Below are 7448 nucleotides of genomic sequence, written 5' to 3' on the forward strand. Positions count from 1 at the left end.
AAATATACGGGCGGCTTATTTTCTAACAGACCGCTACATACAGTCCTCGGAGCATACATTGTCATTGTTAAATTCTACAAGGATTGAGTTAATTCCAGACCAATGCTCACACCAATTCATCTATACGGACACAAACTCAATTTGTAGTTGCGCAAAGTTATAACGAGATTGTCCCGTACTTACATACATGGGGATAGAATTAGATTGAGCTCCATGTAGGATTTAGTTGCATTAGGCCTGTTAACCGTTTAATGAGGCATTCGGGGTTACAGAAGAAGATATTCCATTACTTCCGCAGCCTTCGAGCAATGCTCGACGCCCGCTGGGTATTTATTAACATTTTGCGCGACCGCATCGGCAGAGATTCATCTTTATACGTACACATGAAGACTGTCCGCACCTCCGGGAATATTATAACGGTACTATACAGATAACAGATGTTCTTCATAATTTGCGGTTGTAAAAGAATTACACGCGCTGAGGTCACAGATAATAATAATTCGCGAGCTTAATTTATTAACGAATTGTTCTCGCGCAAAAGTGGATGTTCATGTATTTATTATTTAATGAAAATGACACAAGCGCTTCTGTATCTTTCCGTTGAATTTTTAATAAATCGGCGCGATTTAATTTGACATTTTATGACGCTCGTGTTAAGAGCCACTTAACACATAGTAAACATTTTCAAGATTTCCTCAGGTTACGACACTACTACTTAAGACTAAGTTTACGAGAACTATCTATCGGGATTCCAGCATATTTTATCGTTTTGTAATATATATGTCAACGAAATTCGCCTTTTTATTACTTTTTCATATTTACTCGTATGGTTTGAGTGAGAAGACGTAATAAGTTATTTAGCGAATAGAACCTGTTTAGGTGATTTAATAACTCGAATGGGTTAATTGTCACCTACTACATGCTCACTTTATAGACTGCAATATTCGCAATACGTTATTAGATAAAGTGTTTACCGTTTCATTACTAATTATATTTTTACTGTTCTCGTCGTTATTATTAATAAAACAGTGAAATCAGCACTTTCTCTCTCTCTCTCTCTCTCTCTCTCTCTCTCTCTCTCTAATCTTGTATAATTTTTAACTTTTCGAAGTTGAGGGTGGCTCTATTGAATCCACTTGATTATAAATCGTTTTGTCAAAAATTTTAAACACACACAATTTATTTTTCTTTAAGTTACATCTGTAAATTTGTATTACTCTTGTTAAAATATACTTATTCATTCTTTTCTATATGTCAAACAATTCAATTCATTCTTATGTTAGTATTTTCTTTTTTATGTCAAACAATTTAATTTTCTCTATGTTACTGCAAATTTGAATTATTCTTAAAATATACTTGTTAGTACTCATTCTTTTTTATATGAAATTAATTATTTTCCTCGAAATTAATTAATATCTTTTAATTGCCATAAATTAAATATACAATATTAAGTGAAATAAATCGAGAAATATTTAAACACAAATAAGAGAGAAGAATGTCATTTTCGATCAAAGCGGTGCTTAATATTAATATATGCGGATATACAAATATAATTAACTAGTTCTATCAATTAAATTAGGTTTTATAGTGTTAATAACCGTGTTACAGATTTTATCATCAGCGCTCCGGCGAGTTAAATATTTCAATAATCAGCTTTCCGACAAACATTTTTAACCTCCAATGTCGAGGACTGTCATTGTTACCGGCTGCTCTTTCTGCTCATTAGCGGGTGTAGCTTCGTGACGAAGGTTCTTGAACCGCGGTTAATTGTTGTGGGAACTACGGTACGCCGCGGTGTTTCCGGGTAAAAAGACGCGGAGGTCGTGCATTTTCACGCGACACCATTCATTCGCACTTTCTTGCAGAGGTATAGATATTAATCCTGCGTGCCTCGGCGCGCCGAGTGCAGGCCGTCACTGGGCGCGGATCATTATGGTCGTTTTATTATGCGGCGTGGGATCGTTTCCTCCTCCGTGCGATCGGTATCTCCGGCAAATGATCGCGCGTTTATCGCGGCAGGATATCACTCGCCGGCGAAATGCAGTCTGCGATTGCGGAATGTAAGTGCTGCCGAGTGGAAAGATTGAAATTATCTCGCCCGATAAGAAACTCTAGGATCCAAACAATAGTTGGCGTTTGTACATAATGTCGCAACTGTGCGACTTGGTGATTAGTATGATTGACTGCGTTAGTTAAACGATTAAATTAAGGCTCTCCATTGCAACTTAACAAGATCTCTCAATTTTAGACGGCACGTATCGCCAGGTACCGGATTGAAGCCAGCTTTCGTAATTTATTAGACAACCCGTGCATGCTTTTCTGCCGCAAGACAGGAGGAAATTTTGTACCGTTAGCATGGAAAATTTAAAGCAAAATAAACAAATAAATAACAGCGATAAATCTGGAGACATACGGGTAAATAGACCGTGTAAAATGTTATGTTTAACAATCTCATTGGCGTCGCAAATATCGAATGGGAGAAGTAATGAGGGAAGACTAATAATTGTGTAATGTACAAGATACTGGGAACAGAATAATAAACGTTAATAAAGCATCGAGAAAAGTGAATATAAATATCGAGACCTATTGAAAATCGATAGTCGAGTCGTTAAGGAAAAAAAGGAGGATGAAAATTGCACCATGTCTCGAAGGCAAACTGAATCTTACGATATTTCGCCGGCATCCGTCTTGCGATTGCAGCTCTGCGAGATGTGCATTCCTCGTACCTATGCAATCACGAAGGCTATAAATACTCGATCCGCAGTTCTAATCTGGCTGGATCACGAGGGGATCGGACGCGTCTACGTATTCCTTGAAAGGAAATAAAATGCGCGAAACGATAGCACCTATCCGCAAATGTACACCGAATACGTTGCGGCCGGCCGGTTGGCGCCACACCGGCCGTCGTGTATCGAGATGTAACGCGTAATAAACGTAATATTATACACGGCGATACGGCGGGCGCATTTACGGCGCGCCACGACGATGAATTATACGTGTAATCGCACAATGAAAGCCTCCCGGGCTACGAAAAATCGATGAAATTCGAGGTGATTGCGATTGCACCGCCGGAATGGAAAACGGTAATTATTCAGCCCGCATCTCGGAACGAACTTCTCGATCGATCGAACAACCTTCGAGAGTATTAACGCACGGTGCACTCAATACCCTGTTGCAAGGAATACGCGAATGTCGATATGTCAGTGTGTCACGTTGGACATCTGAGAATTTATCTCAACGCATTGCCACGCGAGAATTTATTTTGGAGCTAATGTATGTCCATTTCTATCAATGTACAATAGATTTTACTTCTTTATATTTATTATACATTTACTTTTTTACCGATTAAACTTTATCACAAAATAATGTTATCTCTTTATGAACGCTACGCAAAAAAATATCATTATTCTATTGCTAAGAAAAGCGATTTATTCTGTCAATTGATTTTCAATAAGAATCTTATTAGACCGTAAAATTTGAAACTCATTAAATAAAAAATAGGAAATCCTGATTATAACGGTCCAAACTAGGATCTTTTTAATGCTTAACTAATTTAAAGTGAATTAATATATAGGCACTATATATATATATATACATTTAAATTAGTTAAACATTAAAAAGATCCCAGCTTAGATCGTTATGGCCAGGATTTCCTATTTCCTATTTGATGAGTTTCAATTTATTTTCTTCCTTTAAAATAATAGTTATCTTTAATAAAGAATATTACTTGTAATAACCTTACAATGTACTTATTAAAAATTTTATAAAAACTCATTACATGTAAAACAACTTTTTAAAATCTTAAATAATGCTTATTTAATGAGTTTCAAATTTTATGGTCCAATAAGATTTTTATTGAAAATCAATTGACAGAATAAATCGCTTTTCTCAGCAATAGAATGATGATATTTTTTTGCGTAGCATTCATAAAGAGTGAAGTAAAATTTGATTCTAACGAATAACAATTGAGCCAGTGTTGAAAAAGAGTTGCTCAACTGTCAATTTTTAAGAGTGAGATTTCACTCTAAAGATTTCAGAGAGAAGAATTAATTTTCTTTTGAAGAATATTATGAAATTGATCGAAGAAGCGACTTTATATAATAAGCAAATCAAATTTGTTTTAATTTAATAATCTTGATTGAAGTATATATTAAACTCACTAGGATTCAGAATATATTTTGAATAAATTTGATGTTTGTAATGAACTTGTGATAGATTTGCGACTATACGAGCTTTTGAAATGCTTGAAACAAGTAATTATTAAGTACTTGTGTAAACTTTAAGAAACATATATGTTCTTCACAGCTGTGCCCGTTTCTACCTACGTAGATTAACTTTAATCTTCGTTTAATTACTCGGTTTAAGTTACTCTTCATTTTCTTTCTAATTCTAAGACCTAACGAAAAATAAAAGAATAAATTAAACCAAGATTAAAGTTAATCTTGTTAGTAGAAACGGCCGTTGAAAAACAGGTATACTTTTTACTGAAGTTTAATAGCAATGTTCATAAAAATATAGTGTTATTTTATAATGAAGTCTAGAAAACTGCTAGAAAAATAAATAAAAAAAGTAAAAATGTTATTAAGTATACGTATAATTTAAGTCATAAAAAGTAATGTCGTCTATAATAAAATCTAATTGGTAGAAAAATAAATGCGAAAGAAAATTTACGTGCGTATAATTAAAAATATTTCTAAGATTAAAATTGTCCCTGAGAAGTATCACGTAGAACGTGTTTGCTCGTATATTATACCCTGTCCCTTGGCAGCCGAACAATTTTCTTGTATTGCATCTCGCGAGACACGAAACGTTCAATGGCAACACGTTATTTCGGATGCTGGGTAGGTTAGAACCGTTGCCAGGAAAATAGTCACCCACGACGTAGAAGAATCGATCGTTAACTCGTTGCGAGCAGAGAGGTACATGTGTACTTAGGAGTATAGAACTAGCTTGTAGAGGCGGTCTCGAACGTGCGCTCTCATATTTTCCTACCCGTTTATTGAAATTGCTTTCCCAGAAGCGGGCTAAACTTAGGCGCCAATCGACAGCGTCATCAACGGCACAATTCAATTTCAGTTTATCACAGGCTAGCGAAGTAATTGCGTAGAGTATAGAGGTCATAATTCTCGCAAACGTTCTGAAACGCGAAGCTGGTTATTACATGCATGATTTTAATCCGTCAGGGGAAAGATTTAACGTCTATAATGCGTGTGATAGTTGCTGATAATTATTTATTAATATTAGATATTGTTTGTCAAGAATGGAAAATTTACAGCGATACCTTCCTTCGTGTTTTCCTATCATTTTATGCACTAACTCTTGAGTTTTTAATCGTTTACTAGTATACAGTATCAATGGTGGTAAACGATCCTCACACAGTATTCATCACGCGGGAGCCATAAACGCACGTCTGAGACGTTGTATTAATCGTCATTCGCACGATGGTTATATATATTGTAATTGTAGATGACGTCATTATTTATGAATCGCGCGTAGAGACGCGGCGTAGATCACAAAGCTGTTCTCAAATTAATCGACGAAGATTTTATTTTAAAAGAGTATCGCCCTAACTTTACTGAAATGTTTTCCTTTGCACAATGTTTTATTTTTCTTTGAATGTTTTATTCTAAAATTATCGAGTCTCGATAAATTAAAATTACATAAACAATAAGAAAATAGAAATACGATCATGTGTGAATAATACAAATAAGCGAAGGTGCGAAGCTTGGTGCGAAAGCTTTATTTGATTAAGCAAATATTATTATTAATATTATTAAACACCAAGATCTGCTTTAATCGAATAACTTTCTTTACTTCTTCGCTTATTTGAAATAAAATAGTCGTATCAAAAATTTTCATAATTATTCGTAAAAAGTTTATCGGAATTAACATTTTTTAAATACAATCATTTTTTAAATATCACGTTTTCCGATGTTACCATTAAAAATCTCTCTGTTTGAATTTTTATAACATAAAGAATTACATTTCTTTGAATTTCATTGATGTAATACATCGAGAAATCACTCGCCTATTTGTCTTATGTATTTTTCTATGTTTACTGTGTGAATTCTCTCTACAGGGTACTATTTATTGTACGGGAGTTCTGGTTCAACCCCTTTATGGATCGACAATCATAAGATCGACTTGTTTGACCACACACATTCAGACGTTATATTTATTCAACTTGGTTGGGTGCCGTGTTTTACTTCCTCCAATCACATTTAATCCACCTTGTTTCTATTATATTTTCTAAAATTTATTAAATCTTGATAGAAACTGATAAATTCGTTTCCAATTTAATAAACATATTTCTGTAAACGACACAATTCCAATATTTAAAATATTTTAATAATTGTAGAACTGGATGTGTTATTAAAAAAACGTTAATCCTGTTTAGCGATATCAATATTTCAAATATATTGTATTAATTATAATTGTATTACAATAATAATTGAAAATGTCATCCACTGCAATATGTAGATAACTAAATTGCATCAAAGAAACGAAATTGAAATATATGTTTTGAATAAGAATGGAGTCTTATCACATTTTTTAAAAATATCTGTGCATGTATTCTAAAATATAAAATATTTAAATACGTTTCTATGTACATTTTTCAAATAATGATAAATCCGATATGTAGGGGTGGAACTGGAACTCCAATAATACAAAATACCCTCGTTTATATTCCATAGGATCTTAATTTTTGCAAACGCTTATTTATAGAGAGGTAAATTTCGAGTTCATACTCCTCAATTCCGTCTATAATCAGATTATGAATTTCCCGTTCCATTGCGCAAATCGCATAATCCCCGTTCCTTTGTAATTCGCGATCCATTCTTCCGGAAGTTTCGCAGAAATGATCGCACATGAAGCGTATGCAATCACGGAAATCCGATAATGCAGTGTACAGATTACCTTTCTCCGGTGACACCCCTTTCTTCAATCCTTCGCCCAGTGAACTCTTCCGTGCAGTCTCTTCCGCCTTTTCCCGCGGTTTCTTCTTTACGTCTTGAGATCTCGCAGATCAACCGAGCATAATAATAATCGCCGAATCGAAGCTATGGGATCGATCGATACCGCCGAGAAAACTGCACTCGCGCTTTTCCGCGGGTACGATCTCGATCTCGAGGTGCCGGCCACTTTCTCGCGCGCAAGAAGAATCCTCGTCGCGAGATAACATCGATCGCGAGAGGAAAAAAGAGAGAGAGAGAAAACGTGGAACGGGTCCGGAGGGATCTTCTCTCCCTTTTCCACTCACCACGTGTGTGCGTCTACGTCTCACGAGCCTGCACCATGTACGTACCACGCGAGCGTGCGACCGATCGCGCGCGAGCTTCGAAAAGCAATGCAAGCGCGAGCGACACGCCGGGCTCTCGTTCCTTCCTACGTTCTTACGTCGGACTCCTGACTCGTGCTCTCTCTCTCTCTCTCTCTCTCTCTCTCTC

At 35.6% G+C, this 7448-nt stretch overlaps 1 protein-coding gene across 1 annotated transcript in view; it reads left to right on the forward strand.

The window, feature by feature from the left end:
• Syn (synapsin) overlaps positions 1-7448 on the forward strand; it is a 43472-nt gene that overhangs the window by 28860 nt on the left and 7164 nt on the right. The window lies entirely within an intron of this gene.

The sequence above is a fragment of the Mycetomoellerius zeteki genome, unplaced genomic scaffold (assembly GCF_001594055.1).
Source record: "Mycetomoellerius zeteki isolate Tzet28-1 unplaced genomic scaffold, Tzet1.0 scaffold19, whole genome shotgun sequence".
Lineage (NCBI taxonomy): Eukaryota > Metazoa > Arthropoda > Insecta > Hymenoptera > Formicidae > Mycetomoellerius > Mycetomoellerius zeteki.